The 23,200-nt window shown below is 40.7% G+C and overlaps 1 pseudogene; it reads right to left on the bottom strand.

The window, feature by feature from the left end:
- Positions 1–16,962: 16,962 nt before the first annotated feature.
- LOC114702804 lies at positions 16,963–17,754 on the bottom strand (annotated as a pseudogene).
- Positions 17,755–23,200: the final 5,446 nt, after the last annotated feature.

Here is a 23,200-nt window from a genome sequence, read left to right as displayed (position 1 = left end):
CAAAAGGTAGCTCATAACAGTGGGGCAATATGGAAAAGAGAATTATGGGAGATGTAGTTTTCTGCTAGAAATGGCTGTACTGCCCAAAACTCGGTTTTTTGTTTTTTCAGCTCAAAATGAAGTTTCTTTCCTATGCACTTCTAGAAAGCTTAGATTTACTTCCCAAAAAGCTGAGAGCAAACAAACAGCTTGCCTCATAGGAGAGAATAAAAATGCTAATATTATGTATCAACAAGCCACTTTAAAACCTTTAGAGATTACTTCAGATGTTAAAAAAAAAGTGATTTAGATACACTTAAGATTCAAGAGAGAAACATTAACATCATTATAAAAAATGCTCATGGTAAACTTAACACAGTTTAAAAAAAGGAGGGGGGAAATTGTCTGAGAGTTTGGTGATGAGTGTGGAATAAAGGAATATCAGCTCCAATGACAAACTGAAAGGAAATGGAGCTTGGAGCTGTGCGGCTTTTGACCAGCTGGTAGATTGATACAGGCTCCTTTGAGAAAGTGCCTTATATTGCTTAATAGCTGCACAGAGTGTCTTTTACAGAAGCTGGGTGAAGTTAGCAATGGTCACCTGAATTGTGATGATGGTGGAGATGCCATAAGCTTGGTAAAAATGAGTCTCTCACTAAGAAGCCATCTACCACAGGGTACTTCTCTGCTCATTCTGGAATGGCTGAGAGAACCTTGTGGGAAAGGTGACTGGGGAAAAATAGCTTTAACCCAAGGATTACAGCCTTAGCAATGACACTATGCTGTACAAAGGGCAGTGAAGTCACTTAGAAATACATTAAGCTCATAAGGCAAATAGTCAGGCAGGGGAACCAGCTGAATGAGGCAGGTTTGGAACCTCATTCCCACTTAGACAATCATGAGAAATTGACTGTTGTATGCTGTGGGACGGTCTGTATGTCAAATTGCTCTGATTGGTCAATAAATAAAACACTGGTTGGCCAGTGGCCAGGCAGGAAGTAGGTGGGACAAGGAGAGAGGAGAATTCTGGGAAGTGGAAGGCTGACGCAGAGAGACACTGCAGCCGCCGCCATGACCAGCAGCATGTGAAGACGCCGGTAAGCCACCAGCCACGTGGCAAGGTATAGATTTATGGAAATGGATTAATTTAAGCTATAAGAACAGTTAGCAAGAAGCCTGCCACGGCCATACAGTTTATATGCAATATAAGTCTCTGTGTTTACTTGGTTGGGTCTGAGCGGCTGTGGGACTGGCGGGTGACAAAGATTTGTCCTGACTGTGGGCAAGGCAGGAAAACTCTAGCTACAGTTGTAGATTTGCTACCTGAGCAATTCAGAAACAGAATGTTCCTTAGGAGGTTTTTCTTCTCATCCTCTTTTCTTCCTCTTTGGGTTTCGTGTAAGTGGACATAGCTCCTAATAGAGGTTTTTATAAGATATCTGGAATGCATAAAGTACTGCTTAGCAACAGCACTCACTAAATCTCATGGTTGAGGGAGAGTCATTAAAGAATTAGGCTTTTGTTTCCAACTGTCAGGAGGACTTTAAGAATGACTATAAACTCCGAATTTACTATAAATTCTGACCTTTAGACATGATTTTTGTACTTCTTGTCTTGATAATAGTTTAGCTAAGAAATTTCTTGTAGGTGTTAAGAAATATAATATAGATGTTTACTAAGTGAGTTTTTTCTAATGGTAGCTAAGAGATTCTTCCTAGTGTAAGCTAGTTCGGTTAAGAGAGTCTTTCTAATAGTTCTTATAAATATAAATTTGTAAAATAGAAAGTAGATCTATAGAATTTCCTTAAGAATACAAGCTTGTAAGAAGTATAAATAAGTATATGTTGAATGTAAGTTTGTGAACAGTGTAAATGTTGGATGTAGGCTAGCAAAAAGGTATAAATATATATTGAGATAATAGTTCAATTAAGAGAGTTGTAAATATGTATGGTGATGTTTATAACAGAATTATGTTGAGGTTAATGAACCAGAGTTTGGTAAAAAAGCTAAGGGAATCTTTAAGTTGGATGTAGTTTATTAGTTGCAGTTTGCATCAATAATTAAAGTGGAAAAAGGGCTTGGCACAGCTAAAATTGTTATGGACATCTTAAGACCCATTCCAAAAAAGAAATACCATCTCTGTCATCCTCTGTTCCTGTACCAGGAGCTGTGGCAGCTATGGAGATCACTGTGGTGGTTGTAAGCTCAATAGGAACCTAGTCCAGAGCTGAGTTAAGCTCAGTACTCCCTCCTACCAGAGGCTGAGGGTCAATGATGGGCAAATTTCTCTTGATAGCTTCCAGCCTAAAGCCGAGTATGCTTGATGGAAAGCATATCTCCATGATAGGTAATGGAAGAAATAATCATGGAGACGTTTCTTAGATAGACCTCTGTCTATCTGATGGGGCCTGAGGGGCTCTTTAAAAATTTAAGAAGAGGGAATTGTTTGGGTTCACAGAGGTTTCCTAGTGAGATCTGAGCTTGCTTTACACAGCAGGGCTGCATTAGGGGGTGGCTTGACCATATGCAAGGTCACCAGGTGGTTGGAATGGTCTACAGTTGTCTGTGCTGAGGGGAGGCCTTTTGCTCCATCCTTTAGTATTTCTTTAAAAGCCCTTTGGCAGAGACAGTCAGGACCCGATGGATTAGGATCCAGGCACTCCAGAGGCTATTCTGTGTTTCTGTCTGTCTGTCTGTCTGTCTGTCTGTCTCTCTCTCTCTCTCTCTAGATATATTTCTATCTATTATTTCCTGCTGCTCCTACTCAAGAATACCCTGGGGGAAAGTGGGGGTGGGATAGCCCCCCACATACAGCCACTTTCAAAATTAATATGGTAATTCCTCAGAAAACTGGGAACCAACCTACTACAAGACCCAGCTATACCAGTCTTGGGCATGTACCCAAAAGATGCTCCACCACAGCACAGGACACTTGCTCAACTATATTCATAGCAGCATTATTCTTAATAACCAGAATCTGGAAAAAAATACAAAACTTTTTTTACATGTCCCTCAACTGAAGCATGGGTAAAGAAAATGGGGTACATTCACACAATGGAGTATTATTCAGCTGATAAAAACATTTTTAATGAAAAAAATAAGGTGGAGCATTCACAAGATAACTTAAAGAGTAAAGTGCTTGCTGTAAAACCCTGGCAAAACTACGTGAAGTCCTTGGTACCCACTGATGATGGGAAAACACTGGGAAAGTTGTTATCTGGCCTCCGCATGTACATTGAGGCACAAATATGTCCACACTCACATATGCACATCTTACACACACACACACACACACACACACACACACACACACACACACACACACACTAGCAGCAACAACTATAAATTATTTAATTTTTTAAACATTGACCTCTGATCTTCACATACATGTGAACATACATGGATACAGTCATGTACAGACACACACACACATCACAAGGGAGCCGTGGGGTAGAAGGTGCCTCATTCATTAACAATACATTGTCATAGAAGGAAGGTTTGCTAAATACATACCAGAAACCTGGCATCACTTCTTTTGGAGACATTTTCCAATTTTCCAGATCTCTAGTTTGTGATAAAGCAAAACCAAGCCTGCAGCAACTGAAATTAGGTTCTTGGACAGCTGCAGAAAGGGTGAAGGCATCCAGGAGGGAAGGAGTTTCCCTGGGTATAAGGCACTGCCTGATCATCTTGGGCCCAAGGCCTTCCAGATCAGGCCCCAGAGAACCAGATGAAGGAGGCAGACATAGGAGCAATGTGGTGAGCTGCGGTGCCAGAAACATAGACAAAATTGTGTCTTTCCACAGGTTGGCTGTGATTTGTAAATAGTCCCAATTTTCATTTGTAGTTGGCAAATACAGGTTCCTTTTTTCCAATTTTAATTACTAATACAAACTCTTAGGTCACACAGAACACGTCACACAGTAACTGTATTTGTATTTAGATGCACACAGGTCACTTACAAATGGTTAAAGAAGGACCAGAGGCCTTGCTGGAGGCAGAGCAGAGAGTTGGCACAGATGCAAGAAGTCACTGCCATGGTCAGACAGCCTAGCAGACTCAGGTGAGAGAAGCTGGAGACCAAAGCCAGGCTGAAGGGGCAGCAAGATCACAGCAGTCAGTGGTCCAGGCTTCTGGGTTGAGTTGAGCTGAGGACCTTCATAGACAGAGTAGCCTGTGTCACAGTGAGGAGCAAGCTGATTAGAAGCCCTGAGAGTCGGGAGCTCTCTGCCCGTGGTCCTTTCAGGCACACACTGAATATCACATCGGTGGGGCCACTGCCATCTCAGTGCTGGAGCCTTGGGGAGAGTGCTGCCACCCCTCCTCAGTCTGGCGTGGTCACTGAGTTCCTGGAGCTCACATAGATGATCCCCACATATTTTGGTAACGTTGTAGGGTGGCATGGCGGTTAATGTTGACTGTCAACTAGATGGGACAGGAATGAATTGAGAGATGCCTGTGGGTGGGTCTGTGAGGGCATGTCTAGGCAGGATCAACCGAGTGGGGACGACACTCCCCCAGAGTGGGCAGCACCTCTGGTGGCAGCATAAGCAGAAAGAGAGAAAGAATTGCTTGCCTGTCTGCCCTTCTGGCTCGCTTGTGAGTGTGTCCCATTGTGTTGCTGCTGTTATCCTTTGCTGCCATTGGAAGCCACCTCATCACGCCCTTCAGTGTGGACTAAGGCCATAGGCTGTCCAGTAATCTCACTATGTGGAACAAGCTGTCTTTAAACTCACTGTCCTCCCAACTGTGTGTTCCACCATACTTACAAGCCTCTTCTGACAGCGAAATTCCTTTCAGATCTATCATGTTATTGTGGGTTTCATAGCTCATACATGCTATGGGATTCTTTTGTACACTGATTTAATAAAACACCGATTAGCTAGTATCCAGGCAAGAAGTATAGGTGGGATAAGCAGACAAGGAGAATTCTGGGAAGAGGAAGGATGAGTCAGGAGACACCAGCCTGCCGTCCAGGGAGCAGCATGTAAGGGCACACAGGTAAAGCCACAGAAAACATGGCAACATATAGATTAACAGAAATGGGCTGAGTTTAAGTGTAAGAGCTAGTCAGTGGTAGGCCTGAGGTAATGTCTGAGCAGTTTTAATTACTATAAGTCTCTGTGTGTTTACTTGGGTCTGAGTGACTGCAGACTGGGCAAGACACAGAAAAACTTCTGACTACACATACCTTCCACTGTTAAGTAATAATCCACTATTCACCTCCAAATGGAAATTTAAATTGTTTCTGCTTTCTGCCTAATGCAAACAAAGCTATGACAGACATTCCTTGTATTGGCACAATTTTCACATTTTGTGGGTAAACTATTGCCTAAGAGTAGGACAGCTGGATCATGGGTAAGCATATATTTAACTTAAGAAATTACTGGACTTTCCAAAGTGGTCACAGCAGCTTACATTCACACATAAAATAAACCGGTTCTAATTGTCCCACATCCTGGGCAATGTTTTGTGTTGCCATGTCTGCCCTGGTGTAACTGACTGTGGTTTTAATTCTCATGTCCCCAGTGACTGATTCTGTTGATTTGGATGCCTTTTGTATGGCCTTCCTTGCTGACATGTTCAGATCTTTCGCCCACTTTGGTTTATCTTTCCTTCCCTTTCCTCCCCATTCTTCCCTCTCCCTTTCTTCTTCCCTCCCTCCCCCTCTTCCTTCCCCCCACCTTTTTTGGACAGTGTTTGCCCAGGTTGGCTTTGAACTTTGAGCTACTGCCTCTGCCTTCCGAGTGTTATGTTATATGTGTGTACCAACATGCCTAGGAATTATAGGGTTTTTTGTTTTGTTTTGTTTTGCTTTTTGTTTTTGTTTTTGTTTGTTTGTTTGTTTGTTTGTTTTTTGAGACAGGGTTTCCCTGTATAGCCCTGGCTATCCTGGAACTCACTATGTAGACCAGGCTGACCTCAAACTCAGAGATCTGTCTGCCTCTGCCTCCCAAGTGCTAGAATTAAAAGCATACACCACCATGCCTAGAATTGTGTATGTTTTTTAATCACTAAGTTTTTAGGGTACTTTATATATTCGGCACACAAGTCCCTTATGAATGAATGATGTGTCAATATTTTCTCACATGCTACAACCTAAGAAGAGAGCTTTGTGATCAAGTCTAATTCATTCATTCCTTCATTGTCCTGTGGACATGATTCAGTGTGATCTTTAAGACATCTTGGGAACCCTAAGCCACCAAGGTTTTCCCTTATGGAGTTTTGAGGTTTTCTTCCTCCTTTCAGATCTAGAAGCCACCATGAGCTGATTTTTACTCACAGTGAATGGTGTGGTGATGTTTGGTTTTCTTATAATTATTTCCACTTTACAGAAAAGAGCAAAGACATTCAAACATTTGCCCAAAGGTAGCAGGGTCCACATCCAAACTCAGGTTCTTGGTCTCTGATGTTTGCAGGTATTTGCTTTGACTCTTTGTTTTGTTTTTGAGGTCTCATGATGTGGCACAGTTTGTTATTAAACTCCCTATCCTCCCAAGTGTGTGGACTACAGCTGGGCAAATTCGTGCTTTTGACTGAAAGAATGTTAGGTGTCATAAACATCATGCATCTGAGTGCCTGGGCTCTTGTGACGTGTAGTTCAGGCTGTGTAAGAGAGCTGGGCCCCCTCAGAGTCAGTGGATGACATACCCAGACACCAAATTGTTAGCACAAAGGAGATTAACTACCCCAAAGGGGGAGAGGGAGAGCTGCAAAGGAGAGCAGGTGTTTCTGCAGGAGTGGGTTTTTAAAGAGAAAAGGGGGAGTCTATGTTAGGTGAGCTGGTAAGTCCTGATTGGACACATTGGTCAAATAAAATTTTTTGATCGTTGGACCTTGGTGTTTTGTTTCAGGGATGAGTCAGTGGCCCAACAAGGGAATGGGCCTTGGGGGCTAGCTTTAGGAATGTGATCTAATGGTTTTAGCAAGGGAGAGAAGAGTAAGAGGCAAAATCTGTCTGTGCCATGTCTGCCATGGGCTTTTCCTCCCCAACAGACAATAGAAATGTATTGGTTCTGTCCCATTGATAAAAATGGCTTAGTTCTTCCTTTTACTAGTTTTTGTTAGTTCTCTGAGAATTTTGTAGAATGTGTTTTGATCATATTCATATCCATTTTTCCTCCATCAAGGCCACCAAATATTCTTGGATGTGTGACCGTCCACTGGAGTAGTTGACTTGATTGATTTTTGAGACAGGGTCTCACTATGTAGCCCTAACTGTCCTGGAACTTACTATGTAGCCCTGGCTGCCTGAAACTTACAAAGATGCATCCGTTTCTACCTCACAAGTGCTGGGATTAAAGGTGTGAGTCACCACTCCCATCTCCAAACTTTTTCAATCAAGAATCGTTATCATTCTTTTCTGGAGTTGACTCAAAGCTCTTCTTTGTACTAGATGGGAACAGTGATTTAGGAGGCAGCTGCCAGTTAGAACAAGCTGGGCACAGCACTTTCTTTTTAGTGGATTGGAGAAACCTTCCTGCATGTTTTCTAACATACTTCTATCTTAACTGAGCTCTGGAGAAAATGTGACTCCATTCTAAAGGACTGTGACATGAAATAACTTGCCAAGATGTGGGTGGAGTAGAAACCCACAGGAAGAGCCCTGTATGGGATGAACTTCCTTCTCACTGCCACAGAATAATTTTCCATCTTGTGAGACACAGATGAGAGGAACAGTCTCAGACTACTTGTCCCACCAAGGCCTGCCAATATCTGCCTGTGACTCCCAGAAAAGAAACATCTCTGCATGGACAGCATAGGCAAGCCCTACAGCCCTTCATGAAACCAGTGCTTGATGGCTTGCACACTTGGTCTTTTAAGACCCACACCAGTCAAATGTGTCAATTATAAGGTGGGAGAAAACTTAAAGGGGAAGTTCCCACAGGCTCCCTGTCCCTGTTCCCTCTGAGTCATCAGGAGTAAGTGCTGGGTCTGGCCCTGACAGTGCCTGGCTGTCCCTACCAGGAGGAAGCCCCGAGTCTCCGTGTGTTCTGCCAAGTGAGCTGTGCCAGCTCTGGGCAAAGAACTTGGCAACCTTTGAGGAATCTCACTTTTGGCAAGATGCTGCATGCATAAAGTGGCCCTTGTGGAGGCTGCTCACATTTCCTGAGGTAAGAATAAAAATAGGCTGCTTTCTGTCCTGTGGTATTCATGATTTTCTGTTCCATTACAAATTGGTGGGGGGGGAAGCACTGGTACTGAACACTGGGTCACAGGCTGAGGGGAAAACATCTCCAAAATGCATGTCCTAGAGACTGGTTCCAAAATAACATCCAAAGAATTGTTAGAACTCACCAGTAAGAAAATAATTCCCATGCTGGCAAGTGGGTAAATGCACTTGCTAAGCCCAATACCCAACTTTGGTCCCTGGCACATACTTGGTGGAAAAAGAAAAGTAGCTCCCATAGGTTATCCTCTGAATTCCACATATACAGCATGGCATGAGCATATATGTGTGTGCTTACACACATGATAAATATACTAAATAAAAATGAAAGAGAAACAACCCAATAAAAAATCAGCAGAAACCTATCTGGCCTACCTTACCAAACACAGCAAATTAGCATATGAAAAGATGTATAGCTTCATATATCACTGGGGAATCAAAAATTAAGGCAACAGTGGGATGCCACTGCAAACCTGTTACAGAGGTTACACTCTGCACTGACATCGTCTATTGCTAGCATGGATGTGGAGCAACGGGAACTCCCATGCATGACTGGTGTGTACACAGAATGGTACAGCCTCTTTGGAAGATGCTTTAATGGCTTACAGAACCGAGCATATCACATAACCCAGCAGTTATAACCTTTGTACATTTTCAAAGAAGCGGAAAACTTAATGTCAACTCAAAAACCTCTACATCAACATCTATGACAACTTTATTTACCATGCCAAAACTCAAAAGCAATCAAGATGTCCTCCAACAGACATGGATGGAGAATCCTGTATAGCCATACAATGGAATATTACTTGTAAAACATCTATGAAGCTATGAAAACACATGGAGCAATTGCATTTGCCTACTGCTAAGCAAAAGTCAATCTAAAAAGCTACATGTATGTCTCTGACTAGAGGCAGTCCCCATCCTATGATGGTTCCATGTAGATCTTACTCATGGTGTAAGTGGGACAAATTCAGTAGGAAGCACACATTGAATGTCTATTTGATCAGGCTGACACAGTGCAGTATGACACTCTCCTGCCACACTGGACAGGGCAGCATTCCAAAGCTTCCACTGAGCCATCCATTCACAGGAAGCAGTTGATTCTCCATAGTGTGTCACAGTGCTATGCTGTGGTGTTTGGCAGGCTATGTGAGTCAAGTACACTTTAAAATTTATGAAGTGTTTGGTGTATGATGTGTTTACAAAGATGTAGCCTTATGATGAGTGCATGTGATTTTTGTGTGTGTGTGTGTGTGTGTGTGTGTGTGTGTGTGTGTGTGGGTTCTGACAAATTAAGCTTGCTTGGAGTCAGATGGCAGAGCTAGCCACTAGTTAACCATAGAGATCTGGAGGTCTGTACAGAGAGAAAACAGGAAGTGGCAAGGCAAGTTGGAGAGAGGATTTCAGCCTTTTTGGACTGAAGAATGGAAGAGCTAGGAAGTGACTGTGGCTGCTCCCCTGCTTCTCCAATTTTTCAGGTTTCTACCCCGATATCTGACTCCTAGTTTTTATTGATAAGATTAATTAGATTTATGCTTCATCTGGCATCCAACTTGTGGGGCACAAATTCACACAATGACCTTGTTGCCTGTGACTTTGCAGCTACTGGCACTCACTGGAGTTGCATTCGGGAACTACATCTGGCAGAGTCACTGTGCCACCAGCTGGTTTTTCCTTTCTTCCCCAAGGCCTCTGAGTGACTCTGGGGTTTTCTTGTTGCAGTCTCTCTACAGTAATCCCCACAAGACCCACACTCCACAGGTGCCTGGGCTCCAAACGCCTCTGGAGTTAGTCCCTCACCACCAGCCAGCTCTGCCTTCAGGCAGCTCTGTGCTTTCACTTCCTGCTGGTCACATGTGCTGCTTTCCTACATTCCCTGTGTCCACTGTTCATATGGCTGGCTCTTTGGTTCCTTTTCCCTGTGGGTTGCGGGCTTTCCTTGGACCCCCTCCTTGGGCTGGGACCACACTAGGTGGCTGCCTTGACACCAGCTCAGGCTTCTGCTGTTCTGTGCAGCAGCAACCAGCCTCACACTTCACCATCATTGTCAGCATATTTAGTGAGACAATGCAGAATTCTTAAAGGGGGGAATAAGTTTTAAAAAAGAGACATCTCCTTACATTAAAAAATGGGAAACACTATTAGGATGGAGGGCATTAGGTCTCTGTATGATTACACAAAGGATTGTTTAAAAATGGAACAATAAAATAAGGGAATAATTAACTATGATTGACATAATGTTAATTTTAAACATTATTAGTTAGATTTGTTTTATTCCTAAAAAAGTTGGTTGATATGAAAGCCAAAATACAGGCCTTAGAAAAGGTTATACTTTTATATTATATTATATTATATTATATTATATTATATTATATCATATCACATCATATCATATTATATACTAATAATAATATACAAGCTCTATAACTAATTATGAAAGAAAATAATTCAATTTTGACTGATAAGTAGCAAGCTATAGAAAAACTTATTAAAACAGATAATAGAGATATTCAGACACAGACAGGAGAACCAACCTCACCTTTACATTATAAAATTAGAGAGGAACAGCCCAAGGTTTTCAAACAACCAATGTTAATTTATCCAGTCTCCTTATAGGAACAACTGCCAAATGACAGGCATCCCCACGGCTGTGTAAGAGCTGACCGGACCCCTGTGGAAATGTTAGATTGAGGAGATTTAAGGAAGTGATAATCTCAAATGGTGTGCATTCACTTTTTGTGAAGCAGGTGTTAAATTCATGGTCAACTTGAAACAGAATTGTCCCTCAAGACTGTAGAGATTTGGTTACAGCAGTCTTGGAGCCTGGTCCTCAATTACAGTGGAGGACCTGGTGGAAAGATGAGACTAGGACCATTGAACAATGAAGTAGGTCTAGAGGTGTAGAAATCTCCCAAGACCAACCTCTTGGGGAGGGCAATTATGGTGATGTACAAAGACAGTCTCTATATAATGACCACACCCTGGCTCTATGTCATGCAGCAGCTTTGAATGCTTGAGACAGAATCGAAGAAGTTGGAAAGAGAACTGAGTCATTTACCAAAGTTATATAGGACTCAAAAGAAACCTTCACTGATTTTTTACAAAGACTGACTTCAGCTGTAAATAGAATAATACCAAAATCAGAAGCTATACAAATAATAATTGAATCTTGGCTGGGCGGTGGTGGTGCATGCCTTTACTCCCAGCACTCGGGAGGCAGAGGCAGGTGGATCTTTGTGAGTTCGAGGCCAGCCTGGTCTCCAAAGCGAGTTCCAGGAAAGGCACAAAGCTGCACAGAGAAACCCTGTCTTGAAATACAAAAAAAAAAAAACAAAAAAAAATTGAATCTTTGGCTTTTGAAAATGCTAATTCACAATGCAAAATGGTAACTAGGCCTTTAAAGGCAACATCAGTGCCCATAGGGGAATGGATCTGAGATACAGTCAATACTAAATCTCATAATCATGATGATTCTTGGATAGGAGAGATGATTTCCAGAGGCTTGAAAAAAAAATGTCAGGTGTTTTAAATTGTGGAAAACAAGGTCACCAAAACCATATACCCTACTTATTGAGAAAGTGGGCATCATGTTTTTAAAATTACTTCCTGTTGTCTGGAGGGTGATGGTATCTCTAGGGGACCCTGTAAGAACCAAAACAATGGTTAAGTCTTGGGAGAACTAGCTGCATCATTTGTTACTAGTTTATGAGTAATGGAAAAATTCTGACTGGAGTGGTGCTTGAGGTTGGACCATTCTAGCTAGCCACCTTGGAATTGTCCTGAGCAGTTTGTTAGTCCAAAGCTCATCTTTGAGTGGTGTTTATCAGCTTAATGGCATTATAACTATCCAGGTAGAATCATCATTGTGGGGCCCCAACATCTTATTGGAGACTTCAGAGATTTTCTAAGGAAAGCTTAATGTTCACTATGGAAAACTTAAACATTATTAGTTTCAAAACAGAAAGTTTAAATTTTAAGATAGCACTACACCTAAAGAAAAGTTTTAAAGAGTCAAAATAAATTTGAGGGGTAAGACATTTGTGACAATAATAGTACCTAGATTTTAGTTTTCTTTTGTCCCATACCAGGTGGCTCTTCTGATATGAGAAAGAGACTCTGAATTTTCTTTTAACAACATGCTAGGGTTTAGAGGAGAGAGCCACACTCCTCCAAAGCCAGCTTTAGTTTTTTTTGTTGTTGTTTTGTTTGTTAGTTTTTTTTCAAGACAGGGTTTCTCTGTGTAGCTTTGGAACCTATCCTGGACCTCGCTCTGTAGACCAGGCTGGCCTTGAACTCACAGAGATCCACCTGCCTTTGTCTCCCAAGTGCTGGGATTAAAGGTGTGCAACACCATTGCCTGGCCAGCTTTAGTTTTTTTTTTTTTTTTTTTTTTTTTTTTTTTTTTTTTTTTTTTTAAATGCCAACATTGTATCTTTTATTTTCTATCATGTAACTTTAAACCTCAAGACATCGATAGCTAACAGAGTAAGACATTCAGCATGAAAAGACAGTACTATGCTCAAGTCTGCAGATCAGTCCATCGAGGTGACGGAATGCAGTGTGCCATTCTAATATCAACTCCTCTTTTGTTCTTTGTAATGACAGTTCAAGTGTATTTTTAAAATGTTTCACTTGTAAACAACATGAATCAAAATGGACAATGAGGCAATCAACTACAAGATAATTTTAAAATACTAGATAAAACACTGTATTAAAGACATATAGAAATCAGGGTTCACTTTGGTCTTTATATGGCTAGAGTTGTTAACACCACAAAACCACACACACACTAATTAAAGCCAGCTTGGTGGTAGGTGCCTGTGGCTGATAAACAGTGACTGACGAGGTAGTCCACACCATCCTTTTCAAGCTGGGAACTGACAGGGGGTAAGCCACAGGTATATTAAATATTGGAATACTTTCTTACAGTACAGTGCGTTGCTCCAAGCATAAAGATCCACAATGAGCCATAGGTCACCCTCTCACACTAATGAACAACTAGGTCACAACTCACACAGGCACATCTTGAAGAGGCTGTTGACAGTATGTAAGACAGAACTGGATGCTTTCAACAAGTTGTTCTTTTTCTAAAACAAATAAATCTCATTAAGACATCTAGAAAAGTAAAGTCGGCACAGTTGCGCTTGCACATAGTTTCCTGGATTTTATACCAAAGGTGAAACTACATATATATTTTAAGATAAACATTTCTTAGAGAGAACAGATAAATTAATTTAAATTAACTTTAAGACTTAATGAGATTTCCCCACATCCTGGCTAATTCATCTTACAGTGAATGTTACAAAGTCTATTAACACTTGGGGGCTTCTATTCACACACTACATACAACCAGCGGCAACTCAGGCCTGCACTGGTGCAAAATAAATCTGAGCCGGAGTACAAAAATAATTGGCAATAAAAACATCCTATATTTGGGAGGTGGACTGATACTAATAATGTGATGTCTTTATCTTTTCCTTTAGATTGCACACTAAAATTTCCACGTTATAAGCAGATAAAAATCTTCCTAAATCTTTCATTTGTAAAAATACATCCAAAGAATAGAAATGCAAGTATAAAAATGTCTCCACTATGGCCTGCTGTGTAGAGAATGAATAGTTCACAGGCTAAAAGGCTGGTAGTGCACCATTTTCAGGAATTACATTTGTGTTGACATGGGGGGGGGGGTCAGAAGATGGCTCAATTCATAGACCATCGGTGCACTGTTAGGAACCCCTGAAAAAACGGTGCTCCACAGACCCTTCCCTCCTGGCTGTCAGGGGCCCTGCACCCCATGTTCCCTCCATGGCAGCTGGTGCTGGTTAGTTATGTGCCCGGGGATGGAATGCTGCAGTGTGCTTTGCCTTCAAGACAGCAGATACCAGTGGAGGGGTAGGAGTCTTCATTCGCTTGTCAGCAAAATACAACACCACGTTTACTTCTGTTAGCCCTCCTGCCCCCACCTCTGGGCAACAGAGCTATTGTCAAGATTATCTCTGTGTGGTTTTGCTTGGGATAAAGAGTGCCTGTATTTCCTTAAACTCAATACATGATAACTCTAAGGAAATGCTTGGAGACTTTGCTATCTAACATGAGAAGTCCTATTATTCACAGGCATTTCCCAGAAACATGCAGTTGTAAATGCCTATCTATGCTACAGATTAAAAGTGTCTGTACCAGAGAATTACTGGCAGCCTCTAAGGCTGCAGCAGCATCAAGGTGTGCTATGTAGGGGCTAGGAGGTAGCCATGTGCTGTAAACAGAATGTTTCACTCAAGTGAATGAGCAAAGTGCTCACATCAGTGGATTCACATCTGCAAGGAGTGGGAATGTTGCTTTACAAGGCTCTTCACGTGAAATGAAAACAGGAGGACCAACATCTGATATTCAGAATTATGATCAATGTCAAACTCAGAGGTAGTTACCAACAAGTACATGTACATACATAAAGACCTAATTTATTTGGCTTGTTTTGAGTAAGCAGGACTATAGACTAGTCTGTAAAGAAACAATAAAAACATTATATTGTATGTTCCCTGAGCAAAATTCTTTGTCCTGAGCATGTAATAATGACAATATTTTCATATAAAAAATAAACCCCAACTTTTAATCATAAGATAGGTTTGGTATGTGCTCTTAGTAATTCCATCTGGTCAGATGCTGAAAAATGTCAACTGCACCCATAAGGTCTATAGTTCAAGTGTTTCAGAATTTTCTACTTTCATTTTTAAAAATGATCTCAGCTCTGATTTTTATATGTAAACAGAATGTCCAATTTTCAAGTCCATAGTTTCCTATTTTTATAGTCAAGGAACTTTGGTTTGAACTTTCAAAGTGACCTATCATATTTTGCTTGTACAAGTGTTACTTTGTTCATTATACTTGGGTGACACTTTGATTTGTCTACATAATTGAAATCCTCACGTAAGGCAAGGCAGTACTTCTCTATGGCTACATCACATTCAATATCGTCAACAGTAAGCTCTGCATTACAGCACAATGATACATCAATAAAACACTACGGAAATTCTCATAAATACTGTCAAAAGAGTCAAGCTAACCTGGAAAGGACTGGCATACAGGAGGAAGAAATTCCTCAGTAGAATGCATCTCATTTGAGTCATGATGCTTTCTTGTTTGATTATCTGAGCTTATACCAACAGGCCCATATAAAATTATATTTATTGCCAAAATTATTCACTGTAATTCCTTGGTACCTTCTTGGAGATGTTTCAAAAGTTTGCTCATCACATTTAGAACTAGGCTAACTCCATTTTTTTTAAACATGATGGAAAACAGACCTATACTACGATCAGTCCCTAGCCAATCTGTTAGCAAACTGAGACTTCATCTGACAAGATTACTAGTAGCCCTGAATGCTCATCCTGAATCCATAACTTAGGTTACTTCATCCTCTATACTCAAGGTAACTGCCATCAGTGTTATCACATAGAGCATTCCCAGCCACATGGCAGGGAGGGATTTGGTAACTGCTCCCGGCTCGTCATGCTAGCGGCCGGCCACCAGACACTGTTCTTTTCAGTATCAGTCCTGGGCTGTATCTGCTGGGCAGTGTGAGCATCTACTTACTTTTCACTCTAAGCCCCACTATTTTATTCACTTCTATGGTGCTATTGTTTGTTTTAGAAACAGGTCTGAGGACTCTATTGGGGGAATAAAAACAGTCACCAAAATATACCCAAATATTTAGTTTCCTCTAAGGCTTCAGTAGTGAGTAAGGAGACCTTCCCGTTCTAAGTGATAGTTCAGAAGCTGCTTAGTCAAGAGAGGCTTCTGTTGCCATGGTCCCTTAAACAACTCGGAGACATGTAAAAGAGCTGGTACCAGAACACCACTGAAAAGGATCAGACCATGATATTTATACATTACCTTCCCCTTCATTTTTCTTAATAGGCATGTAAATTACAATCAAAACAAAAAACAGTGAAATATCAGCCCAGAAACTTCACATTCGTTGTCTTTTCTGGAGTTGTTACGTAGCTAAAAATGAAAAGCTTACGGCAGTCAGAGGCATTAAAGTTAGGTTACCACCTTCAAACAGGAGAAGGCAGAAAACAGCAATAGCAAAACACTCCATCAGCACCAGGACACAATGATGAATCCAGACTCTGGAGGCACCAAGTATCCCCAAAACCTTTAGTACCATTTGACTGGCAGTCTGAGATCTGAAACATGCTTTGGTTCACATGAAAGGTAACAGTCAGGAGGTTATTTTTAGGTAATATAAAAGAAGTGGTTGCCGGGCGGTGGTGGCGCACGCCTTTAATCCCAGCACTCGGGAGGCAGAGCCAGGCGGATCTCTGTGAGTTCGAGGCCAGCCTGGACTACCAAGTGAGCTCCAGGAAAGGCGCAAAACTACGCAGAGAAACCCTGTCTCGAAAAACCAAATTAAAAAAAAAAAAAAAAAAAAAAAAAAAAAAGAAGTGGTATTTAGGAAAGGGTTAATTCTGAAACCACCTCAAATGCTTCACATGGACTTTCAATGCTTGGAGATGCTCATTATCTGAGGGAGAGTATGTGCTTATATCTCCATACATACATGTATAAAGACAGGCACATACATATATGTATGTATGTGTATATGTATATATGTATATGCCTGCGTTCCTATGTGAAACCCTCACACACACATACAGCCTCAAGTTTCCCCTCTCACTTACACACATACTGTATGTAGTATCTCAGTTCTATAAAACATGACACCCTGCTTCAATGTCATTTGCTTAGGAGTGATTTGTCTGATTAAAAAAATCCACAGTTCCTCAACAGTAGTTAAATGACGTCGGCTGTTCTCTGGAATACTATTCCCTGTGCTTGCGTGAGGTAGACTTCCCAACCGGGTGAAGAAAACGCTGACAAGTACTAAGTCTTTTTCCGTTTCTGAATCGAAGGACCCTTTTTGTTTTGCTCTTCTGGTGCTGCAAAGGCCTTCACAGAAGAAACTTCTTGGGGTGACCTGTCTGGCGGCTCTGCCGTCTCTGACCTCGCCTCCTGAGGAAAGGGTGATGTGCAGCCACGCCCCCCGCCCCCTTCCCTCGGTGAAGCAGAGGTGCATGGCTGGCACTCCGCCTCCTGTCTCCCCTGAGAACTGGGGGGCAACTGGGCGACGATTCTGTGTGGGCAGTTGGCCACCATGTGCATGATGCTCTGACAGTAATGGCACTTCTTTGGCTGCGGAGGTAGACTACATTCTTTAGCATGATGGTCAAGGCCACCACAGTTGTAGCATTTGGTGTACAAATACATCCACTGGGATATCCAAGGGGTTTCCCTCTCGGTTTATCATGGAGATGAATCCGAATCCCATGCGCACATTGAACCACTTACAGTGGCCAGTTCCGTGCAGAACCTGGGATTCCTCCTCGGCCAGCTCAGGCAGCTTTTCTGGCTCTTCACCTTTGCTTGCCCCGCCTGGGGCTGATGAAACCTGGTTGAATGACCTCATCGTCTTCTGAAGTACCTCCGCGGCCTCATGGTCGCGCCGCCCCGGAGCCTGTCACTTCCTGAGGGAGCCCGGCCGCGAGGGCCCGCACATGGCGAGCCGCAGGGCGCGCGGGGTCCGCCCCACCCCCGGGGGGACGAAGGCGGGGTGTGTGAGTGTGTGTGTGGGGGTGTGCCGGGCGGCGTGGGCCCCGGGCGGCCGGAGCCGAGCCCTGCGTCCCGCGGAGGCTCGCACACACACCCCAGCTTTAGTTTTTAATTGAGTTAGGACTACAAACATTTTGAGAGGTATATGAGATTGTACCCTATATAAACTAGTTATACCATCAGGCCAGATTATTTCTTTTCTTGGTAATTTTTTCTGGACAGTTTTCTCTTCTTCTTTAGATGTCTATCTGTCCAAGTGTCTGACTCCTTTAAGATGGATATTTTTATTTTCCTGTAAGAACAAAAATGGAACCCTGCCCCAACCCTAATTTGGTGAGTTCTTCCTTTTGACATGTTGGATCCCCACATCACTTGATGAACTATCACCTCTCATAATCAAGAGGTCTCTCCTGTTCAAATCTAATCTTTATTAATTTTGATGGTATCCATAGCTTTTCTTCTCCCATGGAAACAAAAGCAAAACCTCTTTCCCAATGTAACACATATCCTTGTTTCAATTCTGAGGTCAGCAGATCTTTAAAGTATACAGGCTGATTTAATCCAGTAGTTTTTGTTTTCTACTATCCAATGTCTCTCTGCAGCTTTTGTTCCTTTTTCATTAGCATTTAGAAAATTTAAAGTTAATAAGGCATTATGCAATCTATCTTTGGGTGTCTTTTTACTCCTTTCTGTTTATTTAGCATTTCTTTTAAAATGTGATTTTAAAACTGCTTGTCCTGTGGGATTGTGTGGTATACCTGTAATATGCTTTATGTTGTAACATGCAAAAAATGTTCCATTTTACTAGAGACATATGCTAGAGCATTGTCAGTCTTAATTTGTATAGGTATTCCCATGATGGCCACGACTTCTAATAGATTTGAAATTACAGAATCAGCCTTTTCAGAACTCAAAGTAGTTGCCCATTGAAATCCACAATATGTCTCTATGGTATGGTGTACATATTTTAATTTTCTAAATACTGCTAATGAAACACATTCATTTACCAAATTTCTTTTGTTTGAGTAGGCCTTTGGGTTACTTCCTGCAGGTAGTGGAGTTTGGTTATAAAATGAACAAATAGGACATTTTCTTATAATTTCTTTGGCTTGTTGCCAAATGATGGAAAAATCCTTTTGCAAACTCTTGCTGTTGACATAGTGTTTTTATGAAATACTAAGGCCTCCAGCACATTTCCTACTAATAACTGATCAATTTCATCATTACCTTGTGCTAGAGGACCTGGCAGACCTGTATGGGATCTAGTATGCATTCTATATATGGGATGATTCCTGTTTCTGACTATTTCTTGTAATTGTATAACAAATATGAATCATCAAGAATAAGTTAAGCAGTTTCAATATGTAAAACAACTCTTTCTGCATATTGAGAGTCAGTAACTATATTAAGAGGTTCTGAAAAATTGAATAATACCATGAGAATATCATATAATTCTGACTTTTAGATGGAATAATAAGGGCTTTGAGCCAATGTATTCAAGTTCCCTTATTTATAACCTCCATTTCTGGATTTATTTGCATCAATATAGAATGTAGGGACTCCAGATATTGGTGTTTCCCATACATTGTAAGCAAGAACCCAATTTATTTTTTAAATGAATTGAAGTCTTTTGGGATACTTGTTGCTAATGTCTCCAAAGAAATTGCTATAAGCTCTTTGCCAGTGTTCATTTTCTCCCCATCAAGAAGAAATTTCAGCATTAGTAAAAGATATTACAATTTCTGTTGTGATCGTTCCTGTCAATTGATTAAGTCTTAATTTTCCTTTTACAATCAACTCAGAAACCTTTTCTATATAGTTCTTTAATTTTTACTCTATTTATGTGGTAAAAATATCCATTCTAAGATAGTATCTTCCCTCTGCATTAAAATTTGTGTAGGGAAATGCATAGAGAATAAAATAACCAGAAGGCAATCAAGCTCTGGATCCAAACAATTCACATATGCATCCTGTAATTTCTTTTCTACCAAAGCCAATTCTCACTCAGCTTCTGCTAATAATTATCTTAGACTATTTAAGTCCTTGTCACCTTTTAAGGTTTGAAACAAATCACTCAGTTCTTGAGTTGTTAATCCAATTGTGGGCCATAGCCAATTAATGTTTCTCAGGAATTTTGAAAGTCATTAAGAATCTGAAATTGATCTTACCTGATTTGTACCGTTAGGGGTTGAAATTTTTGTAAATCTTTTTATAGCCTAGGTAATTAATAGAATCTCCTCTTTGTATTTTCTTAGGAGCTATTTGTAATCCCCAACAAGGAAAAAATTTTTCTTTACTTCTTCAAACATTTTCTCTAAACTATCTACATTTGAATCAGCTAATAAAATATCATCCATATAATGGTAAACTATAAATTGAGGAAACTGTACATTTCTAACAGCTGTCATATAAAATATTAGCACAGGGTGGGGTTGTTTAACATCCATTGTAGGAGAACCTTCCATTGATATCTCTTAACAGGCTGAAAATTATAAGTAGGCACTGTGAAGGCAAATTTTTCTTTATCTTTTTCTTGTAAAGGTATAGTGAAGAAAAAAGCTTTTAAATCAATAACTCTAATAGACATCCTTTAGGTATTAGAGAAGGCAGGGGAAATCCAGGCTGTAAAGAGCCCATTGACTGAATCATCTTATTAGTAGTGCTTAGGTCTGTTACCATTCTCCATTTTCCAGATTTCTTTTTAATAATGAATACAGGAGGATTCCAAGGACTGATTGATTCTTCAATATGTTGAGCACTTTGCTACTCCTGTACAAGCTGTTCTAAGGCCTGTAACTTTTCTGATGTGAAAGGCTATTGTTCCACCCAGACAAGTTTGCCAGTTAGCCATTTTAAAGATAGGGTTGTTGGTACCTTTGAAATATCAACAGCTGTTGTGCCCTATTTTTGTACAACTTGAATGATCAGTGACTGTTCTTTATAATATCTTTTAATAGTTTTCCAGAAACACACATTAGTTTATGGTTTGTTTCTGAGATTGGAGGAATGACAATCAGGGTATTCCATTTCTGTAATAAATCACATCCCTATAAATTCATTGCTATATTAACCACATATGGCTTTAATTTTCCTTCTTGTCCTTCTAGAACTATACATTTGACCCCTCTCATGCTTTGTTTTTACCTGAGATAGGGTTCTAGTCCCTAAAAGCTGTACATTTTCCTCCTGAAGAGGCCAATTTAGATGCCATGATTCTGGTGCAAGTATTGTTATATCTGCTCTTGTGTCTAAAGACCTTCAATTACAATGTCATTCATTCATATTTTTAGCTTTGTTCTTTGATCATTATAGAAGTTTGCCAAAATATTTGCTTCATGTTTTCTCCTGAAGTATTTGTTTTATTTTCTAAAACCATTTTACCATCCAGAGCAATATGGTTTTTTACAATAGGCATTAGGTCCTTTAATTGTTCTGGGGAGGAGTTTCCCCATGGTGACAGGGAATGACTGAACCAAAATTGACATGGGGGCCTACAAAAGGCCCCTCAAGGCATTTCCCAATGGTAAAGGGTTGCCTTGCCTGTCCCTTGTTGATTTGCATTCAATGGTCCAATGTCTGCCTTTGCCACATCTTCTGCACAATCCATGAGGCAGGGGCCTTCTCTTTGGATTATTCTGAGAGAAAACATTGTTTCTAGGAAAACCCTGCCTACAATCCCTTTTTAAGTGACCTTGTTCACAACAATTAAAACATTTGACATTTTTATTTTTTCCTTAAGCCATTGGAAATCACCTCTCATATCCATGTATCATCATGGATAATAAAAGACTCCATATTGATTGTGTGTTGGATTCATTCTTCTATAGGTGCTGATCTAATCTTTAAAGGCTCAATTATCCCTCTGCATTGTGAATTAGCATTTTCAAAAGCCAAAGATTGAATTACTATTCATGTAGCTTCTAGATCTGATATCATTATATTTACAGCTGAAGTCAGCCTTTGCAAAAATTCACTGAAGGTTTCTTTTGGGCCTTATATAACTTTAGTAAATGGCTCAGTACTCTTTTCTGATTCTTGAATCTTGTCTCAAGCATTTAATGCCACTGTATGACATAGGGACAAGGTGTGTTCATTAAATGTAGCCTGACTATCCATATCAGAATAATGACCCTCACCAGGGATTTGATCTTGGGAAATTTTATAACCTCAAACCCTACCTTGTTGTTTGAGGGCCTCAGCTTCTTCTTTCAACCAACTGCTCCATTCTAACTGAGGACCATATTCCAATACTGTTGCAACTAAATCTTTCCAGTCCTTTGGAGTAATTTTGTTCTGAGAAGACCATGTATTCAACATCTGCCTCACATAAGCTGAATGCATATCACAGTAAACTATTATTTCCTTAATTCTCTTTAAATCCAACATTTCTATAGGACCCCATTTAAATTTTCTATATTCTTGGGGATACTTATCTATTGGTAGTCTCTCATGATAGTAACTGGATAAATCATGGTTGGTGTTTTAATAACCATAGGCCACTCTTCTCTAATTTCATAAGGTAATGATGAGGGTGGTTCTCCTCTGAATTCTTCTGTGTCTGAACGCTTTCATTATTAGTTTTAATAAATTTTCTAAGGCTTATAATTTACCAGTAGTGTTTTTTTCCCAAGGCTTGTATATTTTGAGTAGTCAGCTGTTCTAAGGCTCACATTTTATCAGTCACTTTCTTGTTCTCTTCATTGATAAATACTTCTAAAGACTTTATCTTATCAGCCAAAACTGTCTTATTCTCCTTACTATTTGTAAGGCATACACACCTTTTTCTAAGGTCTGTATCTTTTCAGTCAATCTCTCATATCTGGCACTGTTATCAAACCATTTTTAAGGATAAGATATGAATTGCCAGACTAATAACAACTATGACAAAAATTGTATTGATCCCAGCTAAGTTGTTTATCTCCTCAGTTAATTTTTCTAGAAACCCATCCACAGTAGCAGTGAGCAGGGTCCTAATTGCCTGCATTGTAATATTTCCAGTCATTGACCTTGGAAAGGTTTTAAAATTGTCCTTTGCCATTATTCTTTACCACCTTTTTATTATTAGTGTACCATTTAAAAGTTGTCAAGTGACTCAAGAGTTGTTGTAGATGTAGTAATGATTTTTGATCAGCAGGTAGAGCAGGTGCTGCAGCTCAGACTCTGGATGTGGATTGAATGCTCAGGAACCAGAACTCACCCAGTGCTTGTGCCCAGGGAGCAGGCTGTTGCAAGGAGCGTCAGAGCTGCCAGCACACATGGGAATTACTAGAGTGTCAGGCTTGGGGATCGCAAAGGCTGAACTTGAGGGTAGTGGCCCACAGCATAAATGTGCAAGGAGACGGACCTGAACCTGCCCAGGAAGACAGTGCCTGTGTGTACCAAGCAGAACCTATCTGGTATGGCAGCTGTGGATTGAGAGTCCTTGCCCAGGGAGGCAGAAAC

The sequence above is a fragment of the Peromyscus leucopus genome, chromosome 15, assembly GCF_004664715.2.
Source record: "Peromyscus leucopus breed LL Stock chromosome 15, UCI_PerLeu_2.1, whole genome shotgun sequence".
In the NCBI taxonomy this organism is placed as follows: Eukaryota; Metazoa; Chordata; class Mammalia; order Rodentia; family Cricetidae; genus Peromyscus; species Peromyscus leucopus.
The sequence above is the reverse complement of the archived record's forward strand: the minus strand, read 5'-3'. Positions and strand labels throughout refer to the sequence as shown.